The 25,514-nt window shown below is 44.3% G+C and overlaps 1 protein-coding gene and 1 long non-coding RNA gene across 4 annotated transcripts in view; one reads left to right on the plus strand and one right to left on the minus strand.

The window, feature by feature from the left end:
• Positions 1–1,708: 1,708 nt before the first annotated feature.
• Positions 1,709–15,520, minus strand: LOC107503283. Its single transcript, XR_001595200.2, has 4 exons — positions 14,962–15,520; positions 3,456–3,584; positions 3,201–3,256; positions 1,709–1,914 (listed from the first exon to the last, which is right to left on the minus strand). It is a non-coding gene; the product is annotated as an uncharacterized LOC107503283 (long non-coding RNA).
• A 283-nt stretch (positions 15,521–15,803) lies between these two features.
• SUSD6 (sushi domain containing 6) overlaps positions 15,804–25,514 on the plus strand; it is a 90,799-nt gene continuing 81,088 nt past the window's right edge. Inside the window, exon 1 of one of the 3 annotated variants that reach the window (XM_016131253.2) lies at positions 15,804–16,088. The gene's annotated coding sequence lies outside the window, so the exon portion shown is untranslated. Of the gene's footprint in view, positions 16,089–16,218; positions 16,487–25,514 lie in introns of those variants that run through there. The other 2 variants (XM_016131260.2, XM_016131257.2) reach the window with 2 other exon arrangements.

Raw genomic sequence — 25,514 nt, forward strand, 5'->3', positions numbered from 1 at the left:
GGACTTCAAACATAAAAAAAAAATAGAATAAGTGATCTAATAATGTCAGTCTTACTAAACTATAAGTTCTGATTTTCTTATTCAGTTCACCCACTAGATAGTGACCTCTGTGAGGAGTGGACCTATATTCTGTGACGTTTCACCCTCGGCCCCTGTGTCTGACGCAGATACTCAATAAAGGTTTGAGGAATAAGTAGAAGTACACTTGGTTCCATTTTGCTATTCATACTCTTTCTCCTCTTTCTTCATTTTTTGGGAAGCTCTCCCCATCTATGCCTCTGGCCTTCGATGAGCAGCCATGGGTACTCCCAGCAGCACTAAGGACTGAGTGTGGCTCACCATGACACCCTCCTTCTCCAGAGTTTGTTGTGGGTTTTGGGACCACACACATACATGTCCAAACTTCTGCTCTGTTGTGCTTTTCTTTTAAATGAACATCACGAATTATTTAACATTTCTGAGCCTCAGTTACATTATTTGTAAAGATAGAAATTGTTTGCTTTGCAGAGCAGTCATGGGAATCAAATGAGAGACCCAATTGCTTGGCACATGGTAGGTGTACAATAGATGCTAGTTTCCTTTCCTATGGGTTTTATGTTGATTCCAGGAAAATGACTTCATCCTTGGGGAAGAATGGCTGTTATTCATCACACAGCTGGAACAATGACAACATGGATCTTTGGGAAACACCAGCTTCCCCTGCTGGGCACAGGAAATGGAACATCGTCCTCCCCACACACCCATGCCCTCTGATTTTGACAAGGGAGGCCAGACCCGTCAAAGTAAAATGAGAAGGGCAGCAGGGCCCCTGCATGGTGTTCTCCCAGTTCTATTTGTCGTCTCTTCCATCCATTTATTCATTTGTTTGACACTCCATATTCTTTAGTGCTTTCTGTGTGCAAGCATGGGGCCAGGTGCTGGGGCTGGATGGTGAACAGAGAGACTTGGCCACTGCCCTCATAGAGCCCGTGGTGTTTGTGGGTGAGGTGGAGAGGTAGACAGGTACACATTAGAACAAGGGATAAGGGATATGAATAAGAAGTATGAGCTATGAGAGGGAATAATGGGGATCTAACCTAGTCTGGGGGGTCAGAGGGCTTCCCTAAGGAAGTGGCTGTGAAGCTAAGATACAAAGGACAAATGGGAGTTAGCCAGACCAAGGGCCTGGGGAGAAGAGAACCCTTCCAACCTTTCAGCTTGGCTTATCTTCTTTCCCTATCAGCTTATGGGGTACCCCATGTGGGTACCCTACCTAGAGCTCCCTGTCCCAAAGATCTACCTATGCCTTACCTCCCAAAGCTCCTAGCCCACCCACTCTGGCCCTCTTCTCAACTGTCTGCAGGTACCAGTCTCCTTCTCACCAAGGAAGCTGAGAAATGTGTCTCTTTCAAAGAGCACTTGCCTTCTCTTCAAGGATGTGTACAGAGGAACTGTCTTTAGTGAACAGATTACAAATACTGAGACTCTCAGGCACTTTCTTGGCCATGTTTTGGGGAATTACATATTACTGCTGACTCTACCCTGAGTATAGTCTTCTGCCCCACAGGGCAATCCTTCTTCTCTCCCTATATCACTGGACCCATTAGCTTTTCCCCACCAGAGCAACCCAGCAACACCCAGAGCCTGTCCTTCCTGCTTTGGCACAGCCAGAGGCCAGGGGTGGGGGTGGGTGGCGGGGGAGGGGACAGCCCAGGGGACAAGGAGGGCACGCAGGTGTTCCCTTGCTGGGCAACAGGACCCAGCCCAGGTCAAAAAGTGAACTCGATGTCAGCCCTGGGTCAGGTCAGCCAACAGATGGTCTGTGAGTCTCAGAAGGAAAGGAAGGCTCGCCCAGAACAGAGCCAGGTTGCTTTCATTTCCTTTTCTCGACTAGGCTGGCCGATCAGGGCAGTGCTGGCAATCGAAGGCAAGATTCTGGATATGTTTCGAGAAAAGAAAAGAAACAGAGAAGAAAACAAATTAAAAAAGATAACTTCACAGGAGTGCCATAAAAAATGAAGTAAGATCATAGGATAGGATCATTTTAGACTGAATGGTCAGGGAAGGCATTTCTGAGTAAGTGATATCTGTGCAAAAAGGAGCCATGGTGGGGAGGACCTGGGGGAAGGCCCTTCTACAGAAGTAGGTTTGGCACCTTTGAGTAACAGAGTGCTGGACTTTATGGGTTCTAAATGAGCTGTGATTCTAGACTGAGTTTCAAGAACTTGATTGAAATTAATGTAAAGTCTTGTACTTGGGCTCACAACAGCAACTGCCTAAATACAGATCATCCTGGGCTTGGGTGGGAGAAGCCAGAGTTGGAGTCGTTTGGGTAGAGTTAACATAACCCTGCGTTGCTCTAATAAAAGTACCATCTGGGTGGAGCAGGGGATGACCCTCTCCTCTCTGAGCAGGTCAGATCCCCACCTGGAGATCCATTCGTGCTCTGAACTTTAAAACATCAGCAGACAAATTAAATTGCCCTCCTGGAGAACTGTCATGCCAGGGTGGTGAGAAGGATAGGTCAGAAAAACCATTTTCTCAGGTAGAGAAAATTTAGGGAGGCATGAAACCTGTCCCCCAGAAAAATCTAAGATCAGTGGGAAGGAGTTTTAAAAAGTCAGATTTCTAGATTTCTTCTTTTTTTTTCTGCTGATAAACTGAATATGTGCGAACATTTCCTAAAGTAGGAAAAAAGTGCAAAGAAGGAAAAGAAATCACTTTTAATCCCATTATCTAGAGGCAACCACTGATAACATTTGGTAATTTCTAAGTTAGGTGTTTCCTCTGGAAAGACACAAAAACATCATTGCGGTTGTCTCTGGGAAGAATTGGTGGGAGACTGGCTTCGCTTCTTGCTCTGGTAGATTTTTCATCTTAAACCATGTACATGTAATATAAAAGCATTATTTTATGTAAATAATGGTAACGAGTAGGCTCTTTGGACTATATAAGAAATTAGTCATTTGGACTGTTCAGAAACCATATAACGTCTGGTTTCTTTACAAATTAAGCTGATCCGTGCACACTTAGAACATATTTATAAAACTTTGCTTTAAATATCTCCCTGCAGCCTACCTCTATCTAAGCAGACTCTTCTGTGTTGTTTCAGCGTGACTCTGGGAACTGTCACAGAAAGTTGGACTCTCACAGGCCTCTTTCCCTTTTCAATTGTTTTGGGGTCAGAAGACCCATATTGCAACTTTGGCTCCACCACTTACCGCTCTGTGACCCTGAGTGAGTTACTTCTTCAAGGAAGAAGAGCCTTGCTTTCTTCCTACATAAAATAAGGACACAGGGTCACAACTCTTTATTCATAACTGTGAAATACCAGAAGTTCTAAAAACTGAGTTTCCCGCCCTCCTTAGGTTTGGCATAAAAACTGGTTAGGTGATGAAATCTGACCTGAATTAATGTGAAGTCATTTATAGTTTTACTTATTGCACTTAATGCGACTGTTTAAAGATTTTACTTACTGAAAAGTGAATGTGTGGGCTACTTAGTGCTTTCCCAGACCCCAATGGAGATGTGTTATAATATGCAGTATAAGCTCCACAGCACCTTTATAAAATCCAAGGAATTCTGACTTCTGAAACACATGCAGCCTAAAAGACAAAAAAGATTTAAGCTATAAAAAGCAGTAGGGCAGAGATTGCTAGTTGCTTACCCAGTATCCATCCTTGCCATCTTGCTTAATACAGAACCCTAATTGATTTTATTGAGACTAGAAATGTGCTCAGCTAAAACATTCTACTTCCTAGACTTCCTTGCAAATAAGAGTGGCCAATAAGATGTAATCGGAAGTGGTTGGGTGGGGCTTCCAGGAAAGCACCCCTTTTTCTTCTTCTTACTGTTTGAACGTGGATGTGCTGGCCGGAGTTATGGCGGTTATCTTGCGTATGGTTAAGCCACAGCACTTACATCTCTGTTAAAGGTAATACCAACTCAAGCAATGGCCTAGTAAATTGCCTGAAGACTTGTAAGTGTCATAAAAGTCCAAGAGCACACAAAAAGAGATGTGGTACCCATGAGATGTTCCGATGATGTTAAGGACATGCCCAAAAGGAAGGAGTGAGCTGGCAACCCCTCAGCTTCCATCAGAGCTTCAGTCCTTGCCATAGGAAAGAAGCACTCAGGTGTCTTGTTGGTGCTCAGTTTTCCAACCAATGATGCCAGTTCAGGGAGAGAGGGATGAAGCTTCCAGTGTGTGGGTATAAGAGCCAGGAGAGGCCTTGGCCCCCTGGAGGATGTGCAGAAAAGGACCAGTCCGTGGTGATGGGCTTTTGCCTAATCCTATTCCTGAACTAAACAGGTCCTGAGAGACCAAGTCCTATAAAGGTTGGAATGGGATGGGGTGGTGGGTTGCTGAGAGCCTTGGCCCTACGGGGCTTTGGGGTGGACTGGACATCTGGAGGGCAAGAGGGCTGAACCTGAGGCAGGCTACAGGACAGTGCATGGTTGGGGGAGATCCTAGGAGGGTTTCCTAAAGTGAACACTCAGTGCTTTTAGAAAGGCTGCAGAGAGACTCATTGGAAAAAGATAGGAAGACTCTTGGGGACAGGGGTGGCAGTAAGGGGTCTGGAGGACCTGCTGCAGGTCTCTGAGGCCAGAGAGACCATGGGGATCTTGGGCCCCTGAGTTAAATAGTTTGTTGAAAATATTTGGATTCTTAATTATGTGTTTTTTTCTGCAAAATTGCTGTGACTTCTGTCAAATTACTAATTGTTTTTGAACATCTATGTCATCGCTTGTCACAAAAGTCTTGTCCTCTTCTGAGACATATTATAGAGTGATGCTTTCGAATAATCTGTGAAGCTGGGGAACCCAGAGAGCAGGATTGTGGTGTCTGTTAATATGACCACAAAATATCTAAATGCCTCATAACTAGATGAAAAGGTGCATTTATAGACAGCCCTCTTAACACTCAATTCCACAAGATGTTGCTAGAATTGACAACTACTTCTGCCTGAGGGTAGGGTATCGAAGCTGAATTTTAAATGTGTAAATAGCATCTGTTGACTCCTCCAGGTTGTGCAGAGCCTTCAGGTGCTGGGTGGAGGGCCAGAGCCCCAGCAAGTGTGTGCAGGCCCTCCTTTCTTCTCATCTCTGTGCCTCTTTCCTCTATCCCCAGCCCTGCCCAGCTCTGTGGAGATCAAAGCCACTCCCTAGACCGTACAAAGCCATTGCTGGAAAAGCCACATAAACGTAGGAGCCCTTTGCTGACTGGGGCTGGGAGTGGTGCCAGGCCAGCGATTTTGGAAGGGAAACTTTCCAAATGCTGGATTAAGCCTCTGGAACAGATGTTGCCTGTGGATTGCCAGCATTCAGAGAGCCAGGCAGGCAGCAGGCGCGAACTGGGATTTGGGTAGCGCACAGAAATGGTGAACAAAGACCTACAGACACTGCGCTGATGTAGAGGCCAAGGCAGGGTCAGCTGTCAGGGTCCCCGGGGGAGCGCTGGCAGGGTGCCTGCTCAGTGCCCAAGAGACTGGGATCGCAGTGAGTCATTTCAGAAAAGGTGCAGAACAAGTGTTCCTGTGAACACTTCCCTGACACCCCACCCACACAGAACTCAGTGGATATTCCTCCCTCTTCCAGCTTTACACCTCAGCCTCCCCATTTTGAAAATGGGAACAACCTAATGCCTGACATTTGCAAAGGAGTCGGGCTTTGAGAAACAGTAGAAATAATGTAGCACCTCATCCATAAACCATGTTTTTGCACACAAAGCCCAGCAGCTCAGTCTTACCGCTTTTTGGAGAAGGTGAGTTGAGGGACCAGAAAGGTATGCCAACCGGAGGACATCTCTCTCCGCGGGCATATTACAATGTCTGAAATTTCACCGTGGCCAGTATAAAGTCCCGGGTAGCTGGGTCAGGGCAAAGAAAAAGAGAGCCAAAAAGAGGAGCCAGGAGGCCTGAAAAGACGGGTCGAAAGATACACTTGACTGGCTGCAACTGATCTGCTTAAGCGCAGCTTTGGGACAAAGACACATTATCCCACGGTGCCGAAACAAACTTTCAATTTGGAGTCAGGAAGACAGTGGTTTGAATCTTGGCTCTGACATTTACGGGCTGGGTGACTTTGAGCTAGTTACTGAACTTTTCTGAGCCCCATTTCCCATCCTTAAAGAAAGCTAATGATTCCTGCCTTGCAGGGCTGTTGTGAATGTGAACACATTCTTTTACTGAGACCTTGTGCACACATGTAATTTTAGAATCTATGGCCCCAGAGTCATCCTTGCCAGTGCACGTCTGGGGCCGGGATGTGCCATTAGGGAGCAAATTCTCTTTGCTGTCTGTCAGTGCTCATCTCAGCCTAAGCCCCTGGCTTGTTCTTTTGCAGTAACTTCAGAAGCTGTGGTGACACTCCCTGCAATCTGTTCAGAGGCTGGAGGCTTGGATTTCACTGAAGGCTTCAAAAGGTATTTGCATTTTGAGGCCAGTTTCCTTTTGTCATGTTTTTTTTTTTTTTTTTCCCATTGATTCTTGGCCTTTGGGAGATTTTTCATCTGTCTAGCTCTCCTGAAATTAATCTTTCTCTGGAACTATTTCTTACCACCAAGGAAGATCTGGGCCCACCCCTAGATGAATTTGCAAAAGGGGGTGGGGGCGAGACGGAGAAGGAAGAGGAGAAAAAAGCTGGAGTGAGATCAGGAACAGGAGCCCTGTGAGAGCAGCAAACAGAGAAAGTACAGGAAGTTAGAGGTGACAGGCAGGGGGCCTTGAAGCTAGAGGTCACCCCCTAAGTAACTGTGGGAACCACCAGTCCCCTGGGAACTGCTTTCTCCCAGGGATTCCTTTCCTGCCAGGATGTAGAGCAGCCTGCCCCCAAGGAGCTATGCAGGGGATGCCTCTGTATAGATTCTAAAATCAACACCACGTTTGCCTGTGGAGTCTTCTAGCTCCTGTTTCCACATGCCCTCCAGCTGCCTCTGAGAGGCCCACGGATTCTTTACTAGGCCTAGCTCATGCACTGCCTATCACGCCTGCAGAGTGGGGCAGTCTTCCTGGGCGTGCCACCTGTATGGTTAGTTGTACAGGTACTGTGCTCAAAAGGACCCTGCCTTGATTTAATGCTCTTGTTCTGTCATCATTTTGAAATTCTTAATCATCTTCATTTTGAAATAGTAAGTGTTTTGTAGGTGAAATCCAATTGATCGATGGAGAATACATGAGATAAGACACCAGGAGGAAGCCAGAGCAGTGGGCTTCGTGGCCTCGCATGCACACATGTGCCAGGGGTAGTCTGGGGCTCCACTGGATCCTGATGTGGCTAGGCCAGATCTGGGTCCAGATTGGTGGCAGTGACAATGGTGGCAGCAGCAGCAACCACAGGAGAGTGGAGGAACCCTACAAGAAGGCAGCACTCGGACCCTGGTGGGAGGTCCACGTGTGCCCCTGGAGCCCATCCTTGCAATGTCCGTGCAAATAATAACTCTTGGGCCTGAGGTCCCTGACAGGAATTGCTGGCCTTTGGTCAGTAAACTTTGTCAGTAAATTGTTACAAAATAAAAGCATACATATAGACATTGCAAATAGAGCAAATTAGGGAATTATGAGAATTCTTCAAGACATTTAGAATCTTCAGTTTTAAAAACTGCAAAATTGCCAAGAAAATATTCTCAGGTTGAGAAAGAGAAATTAGATTTAAAGGTCATTGCATTCTGGGGAAAAGAAGCTTTGGATAAGCCAATTCCTAACAAGCAAGACAATTTTAAAATTAATTTTTCTTATAGTTGAAGATACAATGAAAAAATGCATAAATAAATGCTTTAAATTATATTAAAAAGATGAAGCTTTCAGTTTCTCATACGACCTCCACAAGTTACAGGAAATATCAGAGGAAACATTAAAAGGCCATTCTGTAAACTTCTATTTAAAATCAAATTCAGATTTGCATGAAACTGATATGTATGAAGAATTAAATCCGCTTAGAAAGATTGTTCTATGAGAAGCATCAGCTCTAAATACATTAAAATTTAGATTTTGAAATAATTTATCAGAAACGTATTCCACTGTTGTCACAGCCCATAAAACACTCTTAATAATTTCAGCAGCAGTTGTATCATCAGAAAACTCTGTCTCAAAACTAAAAATTATTGAAAATTATTTGCAATCTTAGATTTGCCAAGAGCAACCTACATCATTTTCAATTATATTGATTGAAAATTAAGTTGCTAAACCTATAAATTTTCATGACCTAATAAATGATTTTGCAGAAGAGCAAACCAGAAGATTCTTATACTCAATCAAGATCTAACATTAGTGAAGTAATATTATATATTACAGTATATAAAATATGGCACCAAAAATACATTTTTACAATTTGTGAATTTACATTGTTACTCATGTATCACTATTACCCCATTATCTTTTATAGATAATAAAATATTTCTAAAGGCAAAAGCTTTATATTCTAGTACCTTGAGCAGCACTTTTTCCATATTCTTTGAACCAGGGGTTTTTATTTTGCATGGGACCCTACAAATTATGACCTCTGCCCTGTCTCAGAGCCTTGAAGGCTCTCTAGATTCTAGCAAAGCCCACAGACATATAAACTTTCACATTTTAAGAGTTCCTCTAGACTCTAGAGTAGCGGTTCTCAACTATAGCAATTTTGTCCCTCCCCCAGGGCACATGTGGCAATATCTGGAGAAATTTTTTTGTTGTTACAATTAGGGGGCTGCTACCAGCATCTATTGGGTAGAGGCCAGGGATGCTGTTAAACATCCTGCAGGTACGGGATGGCCCCCACCACAAGGAACTATCCAGTCTGGAATATTAATAGTGCTGCAGTTGAGAAACCCTGATCTAGTCTCCAATTGTGATACTGGGCTAGCAGAGCAGCATCCCTGGTGGGTTGTTTGAAATGCAGACTCTCAGGCTCCAGCCCAGACCCTCTAAATCAGAACCTGGATTTTAAGAAGATCCCCAGGTGATTGGTGTGCACATAAAAGTTTGAGAAGCACTGAGCAAGCAGAGAAAAGACAGTAGGCTGGTCTCAGACCTGGGAATGTCAAAGCTCTGGCCTGTGTTCCAGCTGGTCCCAGGCCTCCCTCTGCTGCAGTGGGCCCAGTACTCTTCCATGTGCCTCCAGGTAGCAGGCACTGGTCCTTCAGCCTGCCACTGTTTTCAGAGCACAGCCTTTGAGCACGCTGTTTCCTGCACAATGACCTTTCCCACTTTAACTACCTCTGGCTGATCCTTTAAGACTCATTTGTGTACCCTTCCTGGAAGCTTTCAGTTTTCCTCAAGGTCCCCATAACTATCAGCAGACAGATCAGTGACAGTGACCCCAAGCTCCAGGGTCTAAATGGAAGGGAAAGTAAATGAAGGTCAGGTGGGGGCTGTGGCAAATGCCGGGCTCCTGATTGCGTAATCAGATGCAAGCCCAGTGTTTACAAACCTTTGAGTTTTTATAGAGAAGCAGAAAGTCTAGTTTTGTTTTGTTTTGCTTTTAAATGCGAAATCTTCTGATTTTCAAATGCTTGCAACTAAATGAAAAATGAAAACAAACCGCAAGGCAGACCAAACCCCTCTGCAGGAGGCTAAGGCCTCAGACAGATGACTGATGCTGCTGGGCTGGGTAAACACTTATCATGTTGTGTTGTCATTCTCTGTGGACATCTTTATCTCCCCATCTTTATCTCAGCCTGGTGGCAGCTTGAAGGTGACGCCTAGAGCAAAGCAGTGCTCAGCACATGCTTGGCGAATGAATGAATAAATGAGACTGATGCTGCTAACTTGTAAGCTCTGGTCATCCAGTGGGTTTAAAGCCACGGTTTGTAGTAGACAGTGTCACCCCCTAGGGGTTGTTTGGACACCTGTGGGAGTGTTTTTGGTTTTTGGCACCTTTGAGATTTATTGGTTGGTGGTCAGTGTGATAAAAATTGAATCAAGCACCTATTTGGTGCTGTGTGCCCAGCTCTGTTCCAAGCGCTTGATTAAAATGAACTCATTTAATCTTTACAATAGCCTTAGAAGGTGGGTGCTGCCATCATCCCTATTTCAGAGACGAGGTGTTGCTGGCAGCTAGTTGGTCTATAATAGACGGGACAGCCCTGCACAGCAGGGGACCATCCTCTGTTCCACAGACTCTTGTATGCCACACTGGATGTTTATGTAGAACAAAAAACCTGTTTATGCTGATCAGAAATACAACTATCATGTAAATGCAGGAAATGTGATTTATTTCAGTACTTTACCAAAAGCTCACCATTTCAGAAAAATCACGATAGGCAGCAAATTACTCAAGGCATTTGAGTCACTGAAACCACATACCTACATCCTTCTGCACTTACAGCTGCCGAAGTCGTGGTGATTCTAAGTGAAAGCATTGGATTGATTTTTTTTTTTTCAGCACACTCTTTCTTGAATAACTATGTACTTCAAAAAAGTGAACAAATCATAAATACGAACTTCTCTGAACTTTTGCAAAGTGAACACATCTATGTAACCAGCACTCAGATCAAGAAACAGACATTCTCAGCACTCAGGAAGTCCCCTCACGCCCTTCTAGTCACAATTTCCCCTGAAGGTGACAAGCATCCTTTCTACCACTTCTAACACCTTGTATTAATTTGGCCTATGCCATTGAGCTTCATATAAATGGAATCATCTAGAGTATGTTTTTTTCGTGTCTGGCTTCTTTCAGTCAAATCATCTTATGAGATTCATCCATGTTGTGTGAATGGAGGTTTGTTCATTCTCAGTGTTGCATAGTGTTCCATTGCATGGGCATACCACATTGTATTTAACCATTCTGCTGTAGGTGGACTTTTGGGTTGTTTTCAGTTTGGGGCTATTGTGAATAATGGCGCTGCGAACATTCTTGTTGATGTCTTTTGGTGAATATATGTATGCATTTATTTAATTTTTGCAATATGTGTAGGCAGATTGTTTTCTGTGATTTTCTTTCATGGTAGTAAGAGGGTGTTATAAAGTACTTGCTCTCCAAAGAAGGAATAGGTTCTGAGGGAATAATGGAGACCTTCTGGTTCAAAGCAGGTGCTTCTGTCCATGGTCCATCTGTCCCACAAAGATTGTCCCTGTTATCCCGTGCTCTGTGCTGGAAGTACCCTGGCTGTGTTCTTTGGAGAGAGAGAGATCTGAGAATCTTGCCCTAAGGCTGGAGCGCTGAGGCCTGCATTCTCACTGCAACCACTAGAGGTCAGGCATTTATCAGGGACCGGGGACCTGCTGACCACTTCTTCCAGATAGGTTTCCTCCTAGCTTCCTGCCCCTTGCTCTTCTTTGGTACCTGGGAATCCATCTCGAACAGAGGGAAATTTTAAGAAGAAATCTTCATAGTACACCTCAGTGTAGGCAGATGGAACTGATGCTTTTTGAGAATCACCCATCTTCCCTGTTAAATGGAGAATCTCTGAGGCCTGTCTCCTAGGGGTACCCCACGTGCTCCCTACTCTTAATTCACCCTACTGGCTTCACTGGTGAGTTTATCTAGCACTGGGCCACCACAACTTCATGGCAGCTTCTGCAGACACACAGGCTGATAAATGTTTAACCATTTGTTCTGGGAGTGGGGGGCTGACTTGTAGCGTTTGCTAATTCCCGTGGTGTAAATATTTCTACCATGTCTGATTTCAAGTTATCAATGAGATGTCATTTATTGTAGAGTTGGGAGAAATGCTATGTAGCATAATACATACATACATCATAGATGCAAATAAACTTAAAAGCATAGATAAGAATACAATGTAGTAAAATAATTGGGAAGTGATAAGTTTGGGGTATTTATTACTTAAAAAATTACCATTTAATTTTACATATAGATAATTTAATTTTTGATAAAGGCTGCATTTAATGTCTGGCTCACAAAAATCCTGGAAATTTTACAATTGGTTCTTGAGAGACAGTATGTAGTAACAGTCTCCAGTATGCAGGTAACTGACTCTGGTCCCCCTTTAAAAATTATTTTTCTATTTTGTAGTGATAAATTGGGTTCCTGGACCCAATTCTATGTTCCCCACACCAACAAACAATTCTCAGACACGAGTAGGATGTCTGAGAATTCAACTCAATTCTGATACTATCTACCTGGAGATAGTATCAGATTTCACAGGCAAGACTGCCACCCCCACCCCAACACTCACACATGTCAGATGCCAGCCAGCTGCAAGCCCGAGCTCTTTGTGCTTGACCAACTGGCTACAGCTTGGAGGTTCCAATGACCCCGTCCAATGCAGAATGCTTCTGACAGACTGGCTATAAATCAGAGGTTCGATTGATTTGCTAGAACAGTTCACAGAACTCATAGAAACATGTTACTTACCACACCAGTGGTTTATTGTAAAAGGATATAACACAGAAACAGCCAGACGAAAGAGATGCATAGGGCGAGGTATGGGGAATGGAGCTCAGAGCTGCCATGCCCTCTCTAGGCACACCACCCTCCCCGAATCTCTACATCTGAACCCAGTCCTCTTGGGTTTTTATAGAAGCATTCTTTCTTAGGAGTGATTGATTATATCATTGGCCATTGGTGGTTGATTCAACCTCCAGCCCCTCCCTCCTTCCAGGAGGTCAGTGGTGGGACTGAAAGTTCCAACCCTCCAATCACGAAAACACAGTGCTAGCAGACAGTATGACGGACTTAGTAAAGAGGCAGCGGCTGCCAGAGCTCCATGGCCCTGCCTCTGCCTCTCTGGACAGACTGAGGGAGAGGGCCATTCCATTCCTCCAGCTACCTGCAGCCCAGAACCAGCACAGCCAATCAGACAACGCTGCCTTCTCCCTATTAAGTCACATGAAAATGAACGGTCAGAGTAGCCTTGAGGAAGAAAGTCACCAAGGGAATTTGGTGTCAAATGACTGGGAGCAGTTTGGGTGGGGTTTGTGGGCTGGTTATATTTGGAAAAGCCTCAGGCCATAGCTGCCCCCAAGTACCTTCCTTCTCTTCTGGCTGCCTCCTTGAGCAAAGGGCAGGGAGCAGAAGCAGGTAATCAGGCTGGAGGTGGGGCCTGAGCAGTTATGAAGATACAGCAGCTAGACTTGGTTTTTCCTTGAGTGCAAAATAGGGCTAATACTTTTACTCAGCTTACTTGGTCTGTGTCAGAGATACAAATGTTGTCAAAGACTTGCCAATGCTTCAGAAAAAGGAGAAAGGATCACTCCCTTACACACCTGCTCACTGGGCAGCCTCAGGTACACATTGCCTCAGGTGCACATTTCCTGGGCTTGGCTCAGGACTGGGCTGTGCAGGGAATGTATTGGTTGCTCTGGGCAGCTCTGCTCTGAGCTCTGACCTCTCCAAAGCCCCCTCAGACCAGTGGCTAACAGGGACTGGGTCACCAGGCTCAGATGAGGGGTGCCCCAGGTGTTGGCTCATGTCACATATTCACACAACTACCTGAGCTCAGGATCTTCCTTTCCAAGAGTGGAACCACCCTCCAGCTGTGTTGGCCCAGCCCTGCCAGTCCACCCATCTTGGACTCTGACTTTCTGTGGTGACATAACTTGAATACTTCCACTTCCACTGGGGTCCAGGTTTACCTGTTTACTTCTCAGGGATCTGAAGGCTGCTCAATCTTGAATCAAAATAAGAAACCTCATGCTAACTCCTGTCTCAGGTCAGACAAGCCAGTCAACTGCTTGGTGCCTCAATTTCCTTATAGGTAAAACTAGGGGATAATAATGTCTCATTTTATGGGGATGTTGTGCACCTAAAATGAGCTGGTGTGCAAGAAAGCACTTTTTAAAAGATCAAGAGATATGTAATGACAATTTGGGGGTAAGAGGGGTTATATGACTTATTTGAAAAAGTGTGACTTTTGGAACAAAGAAGAATAAATTCTAGCTTTGCAACAACATACATCCTGAATAATTTTTGATGTTATAAAAATCTGAATCTGTTTCTTCATATGTAAAATAGTGTTAATAATACTTGGAGGATTGTTGTCAAAATTAGTGGTAAAGAATAGGGTGAAGAAATAAAATGGAGTCACTACAGTCAAGCTGCCAAATTACTAAAATCAAGTAGGATGAATTATTCTTCAAAATAATTTTATTCTTGTTTTAACTGGCCTGGGAACCTAAACTTTTGAACTTGCCAGTCCTGCATTAATGTCTGGAAATACATCAACCCTCCAGATAACCCTCTGATTACCCACCGAAGGACGAAGAAAAGAATGATCATGTATCTAGACTCCCTGACATCCATTATCCAGACCACCAATCATCTAGAGGATTACAATCTCGGACCAAACCAGAGGCCGAGAATGCATAACTGATTCTTCTCAAGAACGTACTTTTTACCGTAAGAACTTTAGCTTTTCTTTCTTCTTCGAAACACTGGGTATGGCCTGTGTTACCGGTTTATAAACCGTAAGACCCTTGAATAAATCTTTTAAGAAGTAAATCCTTTATTTCTAGCCAAAGCCTCCAGATTCTTTTCAAATTCGTTTGACCATGGTTACATGTATAAAAGTCTTTACTCAGTATCTGGCACATGGAAGATGCTCAATAAGTAGTGGCTGTCATTCTTGTTGTTATAAGTAATAATGAGAGCAACAGAGACACAATATACTAATTCTGAACTTTTTCTGTCCCTCATTTTCAGGGAGCCAAGCTCCTCTTTCCTGACCTCCAAGTGGTACAGGTACAAGCTCCTAGTTAGATTCCCGAGAGAGGGAGAAGGCATACCCTGCCCTCTCACCCATACCCAAGGAGTGACCAACTCATTCCAATTTGCTCAGGACTGTCCTAGTTGTTGGACTGGAAGTCCCATTCCCTGCAACTCCCTTAGACCCAGGTGAACTGGGATGGTGACAACAAGCTGCAGCAAAGGCTGAGTGAAATCTCTGGGTCCAAGTGCAGACTCTGGCAGATTCTCAAATGGGAGCGCCTCAACATTTATTGAGCACCTCTGTACAAAGCCCTGGAGCACAAAGATAAAAAAGTCACAATCATCACCATCAACAGGCCATAATAAGTGCTGTAAACAAATCAGTGGAGGACTTACCTCCTAGGACCGCAGTGGGATCACCAATGACATAGCCATAATGCACAAACTGCTCGTTATGTGCTTGAAACTAGCCACAGGAGGCAAGGCTCAGAATGGGAAATAGGAACGTGGCGAGGTTCTAGCCTGACTCTGCCTGTCCTCGTTTTGAACTTCAGTTTTCTCAAACTTGAGATCCATCGTGTGCTTTTAGCATGCTGAGAAATCGCTCCGGAATGCTCGTTAAAATAGAGATTACTGAGCCTGACCCTAGCTTTCCAAGTCGGAGGGGCTGGGGATGGGACTCCAATTCTGCATTTTTACACCAATCCCATCCCTGCGACCAATTCTGACGTTGGCAGCCTATGCACCATAGCTTGGGAAGTACTGCTTAATCGGGAGATAATGACCTGCCTCAGCGACAGGTCTGGGGAGCGATTCAAAACTCCTTGTGAGTGCAAACCAATTCTTTGTAAATAATAGTAATCTAAAAATCCAAATAATATAAAAAAATCTAAATAATAATAATAATAGTAAACGAGTTGGAGTACACACTGCAAACGCAGCAGTCCGAGCCGGTACCACCGCCTAATCCGCTCCCGCACAGTCGACACGACTGTCCCTTTAAGACCCCTCCACCAACCCCGGCTCACCGCCCGCGGGGCGTGCGTCCCGGCCGGCGGCGCGTGCGTGCTGGCAGCCGCCGGTCTTCGGGGCCTCGCAGCGGGGCGCGCGGGGCGGCGCGACGCCGGCGCTTGTTGCGTGCGCGCCTGGGCCCGCCCCTTCCCCTCCTCTTCCCCGCCCCTTCCCCTCCCCCTCCCCCCTGCGGCCACCCTCCCCACCACCCCGCCCGCGCGGTACAGCTGGGCCAGTGACGCCGGAGCTGTTGCAGCCGCTGTTGCTGTTGCCGCCGCCGCCGCCGCCGCCGCCGCCACCGCCGCCGTCGCGTTCTGGTCTCCTTAGCCGGCGACAGCCTCGCGCCTTGCCTCTCGCCGCCTCCTCCCGCAGCGCCGGCCAGCGCCAGCCAGACAAGGGCAAGCGGGGCACGCGGGGCCTCGCCTAGACCCGAGAGAGCTGCGGGCGCGCGCAGGCGGCGGAGCGGATCCTGCGAGCGCCCCCATCCCGAAGGCTGCCTCGCCGTTCCCCGGGTAAGTTGTCACCGTGGCTGGGGGGCGGCGGGGCCGGGCATTGTGTCACCGGCGCGCCCCGCCGGCTGTCAGGGGCGCGGGGCCGGCGCGCACCGCCCAGGAGGGACCTTGGGGAGCCCCGGCCGGCCGCCCGGCGTCAGCTATTCTGCGCCAGCCCTGCTGTCACCCGGCCTCGAGCGCTGTTCTGGTGTGGGCCGGACCGGCGCGGTGCCGCGAGGGCGGCCGGGGAGGCTGTGGCGAGACTGGGGCGAGGACCGGACAACCGGTTTGCTGCTGGGAGTTTAGTGTCCAGGACCCCGGCGCGCCGCCCTGGCCTCGCCAGGTATGCGGGGTCGCGCTCGCTGCCTGGGATGTTCAGGGTAAAGACCCGAGTCGGCGGGTCTTTCGCTGGAGAGGAGGTAAGCAGAGGTCCTGTTTCTTATTACTATTATTATTTTCCCAGCCAGCCGACTAAAGCTGCGGGTCCTGCGCGGGGGCGGGGTTGGCTTAGAGACGGTGGATTTCCTGAGCAAACCCTGCAGGTCGTGTATGTGAGCACCAGAGCTTTCTGCAGCCTCCGTGTTTCGTCTGGTCTTTAATTTCAAAAACTTTTCTTATTATCCGGGCTGAGACTCAACGAAACCATTTCCTGTTTATATATGCAGGCTTTGTTTTACTCCTGCTTTTTAGAGATTCCAAATGTTAGTGTCGGTCTGACCCTTTTGCAGGGTTGTGGCCGTGGGGCTGCTTAAGTGGAAAAAGTTACCTGTAAAGAGATGAGGAGGGGGAGGTGGTTTGGAGGACCGTAAGACCCAGGACGAAAAGAGGCGTCAAAATCAAGTCTATGGCTGGGCTGAGGGAAGAGGCCTAATGCTGCTTTTCCCACAGAATGTTCTCTTCGTGGCAGGCTGCTCCCTGCTCTTTGTTGCTCTTGCTAACTGGGCTTGTTTGTGCTTTGTACAGAGGTGCAATGAAACTACCCAGTTCATTTAAACCTAGGTATTACTTCCATCTACAGAGGTGGGTACTGTGTCTTTTCATCCTTCACAGTGGTTAATTAATTTTTTGCTCTTTTTTATTACTGATTTAAAATGTATGTATGAAGGACAGACCCACACACACACACCTTTTCTGTTTTAGGAATTCCACACCCAAATCGTCAGCATCTAGTGCAGGCTAGTAGAGACATGTGCTTGGCATCGAGTTCTGAATTTTCTGGGCTTTTCATTTTTAGCTGGATGTATATTCATCCAGAAATAAAATTTTTTGGAGTTGGGGAATGTGTGTGTTTACCTTCCCCTCAGTAAAGGAGATATTTAATAAAGCAACAATAATAGCAGTAATAGAGGAAAGTTCTCCAGGGCTTACTATGTACAAAGTTTTGTGCCAAGGACTTTACTTTCTTGACATCATTTAATAAACAACAAACTTTTCTGGTAGAAATTATTATTCCCATTTTTTCACTTGAAACCAAAGCCAAACAAATAACTTGCCCAAGGTCACAAAGACAGCTTTTGGTGCAGCTGTGTTCACTCTAAGATTAAACTGTTAGTTTCTGGTTTGCTTACCTTCTAGTAAAACTGGAGTCTTTCTAGAACCTTCTCAAAGCACTACTCTTCAGGCTATTGCTCAGATCCTGAGCACCCTTAACTCTTTCTCCAAGGTACACATTTATGGCATGTTTGCACAACATTCATTTGTTCATTCTTTCATTCAGTATTCACAAGTGTTTATGTGACACAGAACATATGCCAGGAACTGTGTTAGGTGTTGGGGATACCGCAGTGAATAAGACAGAACCCAGCCAGTACCCTCATGGAGTTCACAGTCTTTAAGTCAATTTTATTTTGGTTTTATGTTGTTAATTTTCATTAGTGGCCACTTGCTGCTTAAGGAATTTCTACCCAATGAGTTAAATAGAGGACAGTACTGGATGAAGCCTGATAGATAGGACTTCTCTCCACAGAACAACTTTTTGGATCCTGTAGTAGAAATGGCATATGAAACAAATCCTCACCTGTCACTAGACTGGGACAGGTCCCTGGGTGTTCTGAGTAGGGCCTGCCCCCACCTTTGCCCTGTAGTGTTTCCATCCTAAGCACAAACTCACTGAAATGGCAGAGTTCAACTTTTTTGCTGAGGCTTGCCTTCTCATAGCCCAGAATTTGGGCGGATAGGAAGAAGAAGAAGAAAGGTAGAAAAAGGTGTTATAATAAATGCAGGTCGGCCGATGAAGAGACCTCTGCACTTTGTCTGGTTTCCTGGCAGGTTTCCATCTCATGGTGTTTGAACGTGTGCTCTTATGTAATGGTGCATCTCCTGGCAGGGGATTTCCTCCTTTGCTGTTGCTGGGGCAGCAATTCCTACAGCTACCTTCCCCCTCTACATACACACACACATGCACCCTCCAAAGGTAGTAATTCTTTTGGCTTCTTTAAGTATTTATTTCCATTTTTTGTTTTTTTTTGTTTTGTTTTGTTTTTTGCTATTAAGCATTGTTTCAATCCCTCTATGCTTTTCCATCATTAAATAAAAACTTGCCTTACGTTTTAAATCTTTGCTTGTGCTCTTTGTTCATATCCTTAGCTCCTCTGACAACCAGGTAACTAGTATCTGTTTGTGGGCTCAGAGAATACAGTATCTTTAAAAAAAGTCATTGAGTCATATAATCTTAGTTCCTTACCCAAGCAAGTGAATGGGAAGAATATCTTTAGCAGAACCTCTTACAGGCAGAGAAGGAAGGTCAGAGAGCACATGTGCTTGTCTTTTCCCTCGAGTTCCCCATTTACCAAGGACAGTTCACTGAGACTCAGCAACAGAGCTATAATGCCCACTTAACAGGTCTGAAATGCCTACTTGGAGGCCTGAATACCAGTAGATTCACCGGGCCCAGTTGTGCAGTTACCATGAAGCATTTTACTGAGCTCCTGAACTGACATGTGATCTTGTAGTTGAAGCTGACAAGCAGTATTCATTTTCCCTCTTCTATCTGCTTGGGCAGTAGGGATGTCTTGTATAGGGGACATTCCCTCAAGCAGTAGAAGAAAGATGAGAATGAATAGAGGAAGAAAGTCCAGTGACTTTTTTTTCCTTTTTTTTTTAACTTTGAAAGCAAATATTGCTCTCTGCAGACTTGAGTGCAGGGAATTAAGAATTGGGTTAAGGTTAAGCATTGGGACAAATGCATATATGATAACAGACTCGTTACCCTCGTTTCTCCTCAAGATGGCTTCAGTCTAGGGGACACCCACATATCCACCTGTAGTGAGACTTTTTTTTAATGGAATGGTTTTTAAAACACATTATTCTTAAATTATGTTGCCACATTGCAGGAAACTTGGAAACTAGAGCAGTGAGAAATAATGCCTGAGTGTGGGAGTTCTATTTCCACATTGGTGAGAGTGAAGGATGCATCTTAAGATTGGGGCTTCGGGTTTTGTGATGGGTATTTAAAGCTGCTAACAGCAGTGGATCTGAGACTAGTAAAGCAATTTCAGGACAGGTTGGGATGACTATTCTTGAACATCAAGATCTGTTCACTCCCACTCTGGCTTAGATTCAAGGTAACAGCCATTGTTCTCTAGGATGATTGTAAGTTTGTATCTTTGTGTAAAAACCTCTATCTGAAAAGGTAGAGCTGCTGAGGAAAGAGTTACCTCTTACAAGGCTTAGGTTTTAGCAAAGAGCCTGCCAGGGATCTGTGGATGTTCCTTTTTCTTGTGCTCACTTGTTTCTGCGATGGTGCCCTTTTTCTTTCTCTTTTAGTTTTTTGCTCTAGAAACCAGCAGGTTTCCTCCTATTCTCTTTCTCATCCTCTGGTTCTTAATTGAGTGTGGAAGTCTCCATTCTGCTGGTAGAGTTTGCAGTGGCACCAAGCTGGGTCACTTCAGCCATGAAAGGCCACCTGTGCTATTGTCAAGGCTAGGGGACAGTTGAGTCCCTGTGAAGGTATTGGTATAGCAACAGCAGAAAATGCAACTGTAGCGAGAACTAAATGGGTTTCACAGACTCTGGTGTTGCTTGTGATGTATTCTCCCTTCCTTGCTCTTGCATCGCAAAAAAGGAAAATAGCCACCCTTGAAACATCTGAAGGCCGCATGCCAAGAATCAGAAATAGGATATTATGGGAGCATTTTTCTCAAGCAGAAACAGATGTAGTTCCCTGTTACTGTCACCAGTGTTAATAGATCCTTAAAATTACCTGATAGCTGTGTGCCCTTAAATGTGCTACTACTTCCCACACACATATACAAGTGTTATATATTTTTTATTTTTTTATTTTTTTGCCAAGGCTTCTTTCCTTGATTTGGGGAAGTTAGCCTGGGATTCTTGATGACAGTAAGTAGGTTCTCAGTGGGTTTGCAGATGGCAGAGTTGGTGACTGACAATTTTTTTATTACTCAGAAGAGAATATTTTGTGGTGAAAAATGAAATGATTCAGGATTCTATTCTCTTGTAGTTAAGAGATAGGACACAAAACTCCATGAGAAGAGGCAGAAATAGGGACTTTTTCCTAGTCCCACCTCTTCTTACCATCCTTTCTTAAGGAGGGGAAATGTGTAATCTTTTCAAGTCTAGCCTCCTGCCAGCAGTGACTTGCCTTCACCCACAAAAGTTTAAGATCAGAGCATGGTATTGCTCTATGTGTAGGCTCTCTCCTTGCTGAAATTGTGGCTAGACTAGGCTTTGGCTTCTAACAAAGCCAGTAAAATGAAACTGGCTTCTGGGAATGGGATAGGAGTGTTTATTTCATCCTTCCTTCTTTGGGCTGTTCTCAGTTGGTCTCAGTGAATTAAGTGGGTGGAAGTTTAAAAGGAATTTGAAAAAGAGAATAAGGTGGTTTTGCTTATTTTGCATTTTAAATTGTAGCAAGGCAAACTGTCTAAGGGGGAAAGATAGGGGGTTTGTTTTTTAAGCATCAACAATCAGATATTACGGAAAGCTTGGAAAATAAAGGATAAAAATACCATCCTAAAACAAACATCATTTCCATGTATTCCATTTTTTCTTTTAATTGGAAATCCCAGTACATTCAATTTTATATTTTTTTCACCTGGAATTATACCATAAATATTTTCCTTTTTATGACACATTGCCATTTGTAATTATTTTTAATGGCTTTATAATAGTCCATCAAATAGATCGTCTGTGATTTAAATATCTTCTCTTATACAACTAGATTATTTCAAAGTTTGCTCAAGGAGATTTTTTCAGAGGGGTGATTTTATTTTGCCACATACGTATTTTTTTTTAAATCAGCTTTATTGAGAAATATTTTATGTGTCATAAAATTCACACATTTAAAGTGTACAATTCAGTAGGTTTTAGTATATTTACAAAGTTGTATAACCATCACTATAATCTAATTTTAGAACATTTTTATCACCCCAAAAAGAAACCTCATTAGCAGTCATCCCCTGTTCCTCTGCAGTGCCCCCAGCCTATGGTTACCACTAGCTAATCTGCTTTCTCTGTAGTTTAACTATTTGGACGTTTCATATAAACAGAATCATACAATATATGGTCTTTAGTAATTGACTTCTTTCACTTGACATAGTGCTATTAAGGTTTACCTGTGTTGTAGCATGTAGCAGTACTTCATTCCACTTTATTGCTAAATAATCTGTTGTATAGATATGCCACCTTTAGTTTATCCATTCATCATGTAGCTGATGAATGGATAAACATTTGGGTGGTTTGTTTTTTTGGTTGTTAGGAATTATGTTGTTATGAACATCCATGAACAAGGCTTTGTGCGGACATATATATATTTTTTTCCTCAGGGAGATATTTTAAAAGCTGCATCAATATTTCTATTTTATAGTTACCATTCTACTTTGTTATGCAGTTTGGGGAAGAACAATGTTATAGCAAAATCTCTTGGTCTTATGATGTTGAGGATATTGCATTGAACTAAGGTGTTACACGCACATACACACACACAGTCATGTATTCATGAAGTTTGAATTCTTCAATAGTATCGTTTCCAAATCTTTGCTGCAGAACATTAAACAGTAGTGAGAGTTGACAGATACAGTAGTACTTATATTCAGTGCACTTGTACTGCTGCTTTTTTTTTTTTTTTTTGAAGAGAGTTTTCAGCCTGAAGCCTCAGTTCTAAATTGTGTCATTGTGTTTTATGGAGAGAACTTTACCAAGAACCCCACAGAGGCTTCCTTATCAAATGTAATTTATAGTTCCCAGAACCATTTCCTTTTCTTATGAAAAATTCCATGGCAGGGTTTGTGCCACCTGCTTGCAGGCTTCTGCTAGGCTGGAAAGTGGAATGCTTACTGAATAGAGAGCCAACCAGCGAGATAGTGAGGAGAGCTCTTACTGATGGACCTTACTTGCACCCGAGGTTAAAAATATAGCTCATGCTCAACACAGAGAGGAACAGATGGTGCTGCTGGGAGTGTTATTTCCTCTACAGAATCTACTCCTGGGTGGTTTTACATCATACCAGCCATATTACACAAAGAATGCAATAGCTAGTCTTGCTTCCTCTGCTCCTAGATCCCTACCAAAAGCTTTTGAAAGCGTGCATGTGCAGGCCACCTAATTATATGCAGCTCCAGATGGTTCCACCCCAGAGAAACATGTGGATACCGGGCATATACCCTTTGTCCAACAAGCAGAACAAAAACCAGGAACTTGAATTATTGTCTGCTATACCTGTATTAGGTTTCTGTACTTGGAGCCAAGCCCATGGATCAGTCTTTCCAGAAACTTCCCTGGGTGTGTGTGTGGGTGTTCGTGTGTGTGTGTGTGTGTGTGTGTGTGTGTGAATGTGTGTGATGTATAACTTCCCTGCCACAATTCATTGCCAAAAGTTTTGGATTTGGAGTGGGCTCTGCCTCTTAATGCAAATTCTTTTTCCAGTCCTGAGTCTCAAAAGACTGAATGAGGTTAGAAGACTCTTATCTGAAGATCTGAATTCTTGACTCTAATATTCAGATGTGACCACAAAACTCTTTGCGCAGCAAACTAAGTATGTGCTGAGAGAAACACTGTAGGCTCATGAGATGCTGGAGTTTGAGAGATGAGACTGTGGGGATCGTCTCATTCTACCTCCTCGCTTTATAGAAAGGAAAATGGGAAATGGATGCGCAGAGCTGACTTTCTGAGCGGTAGGGCCAGGGGAGAAGCCAGGGTTCCTGATTCCTTGTCTGGTGCATTTTCTACCCTGGTGTCTTCAACTTCTCTCATGGGCCTGTCTGTCCCAGAAAAGGGAATTGGGAGCTCATCAGGAAGTGTGATTCATATTGTTAGGAACAAATTCATGCCCCTTCTGTGATTGTGGTTTTGAATCTAATAGTGAAATCACATAGGGGAATGAGTCATTAAAGGTAGAACTTCTTAAAATGGGCGCAGTTGTTCTTAGGTTGGGCGTGCTTAAACTATTTTATCTCTGTTCTGTGCTTCTTTGCATTTCAAAAACAGCATCTGACTCTAGCCAGTTGGATGTGTTCCCTGAGTCATTTTTCCCTTTGGATTCTCCTTGCCTAGGTGGGACAGTGGCTGGAGCTGGTGGCATCCTAGGTGTAGTAGAACTGCCCGATAATTGAGAGCATGCTGTTGAGGAGGACTGATGCTTCCTCCCTCTGACCCCATTAGCAGACCAGAACCCTTCACAACTGTGGTTCTGATTTCCTCAGGTTTATTTTGTGTGGTATCAGCCGCCCATCCAAATGCAGTGTGAACATACAGCTCTGTGTCTCTAATCAGCCAGGAAGGAAATAGGCTGCCCGGGTTGAGGTCATATATGCTGCTTTTCCTCATCCTGAAAACCACTGAGCAGTTTCGTGTTCACTGGGTGCTGCTCTTTTAGTTGGTATGCTCAGGATATTTCTAGAGGATTAACAAATGGTGTGTTGGCTGGTCCACCTTTATCAGTCCTCGATTCCTATCCTCCTCCAGGTAGAAACTCTGCCATGGGAAGGCCACCTACCTCCTCATTTTAGTCCTGTGGGGATTTTGCTTGTTATGCAGCAGTATGACAAGAAGAACAGGCTCTGGGTTTCATAAGAGTTCATTAGTCCATCTTCTTTCCCCTTTACATGCACCTTCAAGTCGTAATAATTTGTGAGCTGATAATCTCTTTGGGCTGTGACGTCAGGCTGGTAGGAGGTAGGTATGGTTGCCGCAGAAACTGAAAGGAAGTAAATCTAGTCATTTGTTTGCTAAGTATTTAATAGTGAATACCTGTGGTCTGTGCTACGTTTACAGTTATAAACAAGGAGCAAAATGGACATGATACTTGCCTTCATGGAGTTATCAATTGGGGGGAATATCCATAGATTGCTTAATTTGAGGGTAGTAGTAAAGGAATCTGTTGTGTGAAGTGGGCTACTCTGATTTTTTCAATGACATCTGTGCCCCCAAACCAGTAATCACCCTGGCAAGGAGGAAAGCTTGAAAAATATCCTTGTAGAATTCCTCCTGGCCTCCCAAGCAAGAAAGCAAATTACTTTTCACTGCAGAGTGAGCTAGGTCTAGGAGTTTGGTCTGGTGCGAGGATTTCTTTTATCCGGCTTTACTTAACCAATCAGCTTTTAATGTGGGAACATTTTCTGATTCTGAAATAACTTTTTTTAAAAAATATTAAGTTAAAGAAAAGCAAGAGTGTGGGTTCAACAGAGAGAAATTGGGAAAAGAGAAATAGGATCAGTGGTATGACTTCCTTAGGGAATCTTTTTTCTCCTATCTTCCCCAAGCCTCAAATTTAGATATAAATGTTGATATGAGAAGTCTCTTTTCCTGGTATATCTGTGGCTTTATAACCTGCTGGGGGCAGTAAAGGACCTAATACAGTACTGGCTAAAATAAGGCTCCCAATAAATGCACATCCCCATATAATTTACCTCTGTGGGTAGCCAGTCAACTCTTTGTAGGCCCAGGTTACAGGCTGAAATTGGAAGTCCCTGGAGGTTAGTGACTGTCTTGTCCACTCCTTTGTACTCAGCTCTTGTATTAATTTGTTGATTTATAAGTGATTGATACGGTGTAGAGGATTAAAGTAAAAACGGTGAGAGGGCACGGTGACTTTGAAGCCAGGAGCCTTGATGACAAGGAATCAGAATGGTATTAATGAAATTCTAAAAAGAGACATTTGGAGGGTGGTCTGGTCTGAGTGAAAAATAAATATAAACTAGGTGGTAAAATGCTGTTAAATTTTACCAAGTTCACTGTGACTGGTGCTAGGAAAAGAAGACAGCTCAGGAACCATGCAGGTGGGAGGAGGCGAAGGAAGAGGGAATATTGGAGGTTGTCCAGAATATTTTAGCAAGGCCAGTCAAAAACAAACTACAGGACCCTTTAAGAATTTTAATCTAACCAGAGAGTAACCTTGCTACTTTTCAGGTGCAAGTCTTTGTTTCTAGAATGGTATCATTCTTTTAGAAGTCTCAGGGGGCATCAGTCACACCCTAAATCTAATTTACACAT

The sequence above is a fragment of the Rousettus aegyptiacus genome, unplaced genomic scaffold, assembly GCF_014176215.1.
Source record: "Rousettus aegyptiacus isolate mRouAeg1 unplaced genomic scaffold, mRouAeg1.p scaffold_m13_p_3, whole genome shotgun sequence".
Classification (NCBI taxonomy): domain Eukaryota; kingdom Metazoa; phylum Chordata; class Mammalia; order Chiroptera; family Pteropodidae; genus Rousettus; species Rousettus aegyptiacus.